Genomic DNA, 1811 nt, shown 5'->3' on the forward strand with positions numbered 1-1811 from the left:
TCAGGCCCAAAGTGTCTTAATGAGGCATTGGGTCACAACAAGCCAGAACAGCTTAAATTCACCTTGGTATTGATTCTACAAGCGTCGGGTACTCTACTGGAGGGATGCGACCCCATTCTTCCACAAGAAAGTCCATCATTTGGTGTTTTGTTGGTGGTGGTGGAAAACGCTGTCTCAGGCACCGCCACAGAATCTCCCGTAAGTGTTCATTTGGTTGAGATCTGATGACTGAGATGGCCATGGCATATTATTTACATTGTTTTCATGCTCATCAAACCATTCAGTGACAACCTGTACTCTGTGGATGGGGGCGTTGTCATCGTATGGGGGCATGGCAATCATAGATAAAATAATGGGCAAAATCATTTATACATGACCCTAAGCATGCCCACATAAAAAAATACTATAGTATACTATTGTATAAATACTACAGTGTTCACTGTAGTGTTTTTGCGTACTTTACTGTAGTCCGCAAAAACACTACAGTGAATACTGTAGTATTTGCTGTCCTATTTACTGTAGTGTACTGTAGTATTTACAGTAAACTATAGTATGAATACTGTAGTAAATTAAAAAATGTAGTATAGGCTATAGTAATTCATGTAATGTTTTTCTTGATTGTAATATACTGTAGAATTATACATAGTGTTTTTGCAGACATTACTGTAGTATTTACTATAGTGCGAAATATAAATGGAGGCTTTCTCCTTCAGGAAACCTACTGGATAAATACTAAAAGAGCACATTTTCCATCTTCTGCAGGCAGGCAGGTGAACAGAACAGAACAGCGCTTCTGCTCTTTTCTATAACCTATAGGGAACAAAATATACGGTCTATACTTGGCATGTAGGTTTCTCAGTTATGAGTGGCACAGATTTCAATATGGGGAGGGGAATGGGAAGGGCATATGTTAATAAAATAAAGTAGTTTTTAATGTAGTTTAAAAAGTGTAGTACTTTTTCAGACTGTAGTGTTGTTGCGGATATTATTGTAGTATTTACTACAGTTTTTTTGCAGATAAAACTGTAGTACGTACTATAGTATTCTACAGTATATTACAACATTCTATAGTAAGTACTTGTGGTGCTGTAAAGGCCAAACCCTCTTACCACGCCCTTCAAGCACCTTCCCAGCTCCTTCCTTCCCAGTTAGAAAGCTAATAGAGCCGGGCTGAGTTCATTACTCAATCGAGTGTTTGGTTGAGATCTGGTGACTGAGATGGCCATGGCATATGATTTACATTGTTTTCATGTTCATCAAACCATTCAGTGACAACCCATGCTCTGTGGATGGGGGCAATGTCATCCTATGTGGGGATGTTTTTCAGCGGGAGGGTCTGGGAGACTAGCCAGGATTGAGGCAAAGATGAACGGAGCAAAGTAGAGAGAGAGATCCTTGATGAAAACCTACTCCAGAGCGCTCAGGACCTCAGACCGAGGCAAAGGTTGACCTTCCAAAAGGACAACGACTCTAAGTACACAGCCAAGACAACTTATGAGCGGCTTCAGGACAAGTCTCTGAATGTCCTTGAGTGGCCCAGCCAGAGCCCAGACTTGAACCCGATCAAACATCTCTGGAGAGACATAAAAATAGCTGTGCAGCCACGCTCCCCGTCCAACCTGACAGAGCTTGAGAGGATCTGCAGTGAAGAATGGGAAAAACTCCCCAAATACAGCTGTGCCAAGCTTGTAGTCATACCCAAGAAGAACCGCTGCCAAAGGTGTTTCAACAAAGTACTGAGTAAAGGGTTTGAATACATACAGTTTAAGTCAGAAGTTTATATACACTTAGATTGGAGTCATTAAAACTAG

The 1811-nt window shown here is 41.0% G+C and overlaps 1 non-coding gene across 1 annotated transcript; it reads right to left on the reverse strand.

Annotated features, from left to right (window-relative positions):
• Positions 1-695: 695 nt before the first annotated feature.
• LOC118937909 lies at positions 696-748 on the reverse strand. The gene has a single exon (XR_005035318.1). It is a non-coding gene; the product is annotated as a U7 small nuclear RNA (small nuclear RNA).
• Positions 749-1811: the final 1063 nt, after the last annotated feature.

This window comes from Oncorhynchus mykiss, chromosome 12, assembly GCF_013265735.2.
Source record: "Oncorhynchus mykiss isolate Arlee chromosome 12, USDA_OmykA_1.1, whole genome shotgun sequence".
Taxonomy (NCBI): Eukaryota; Metazoa; Chordata; class Actinopteri; order Salmoniformes; family Salmonidae; genus Oncorhynchus; species Oncorhynchus mykiss.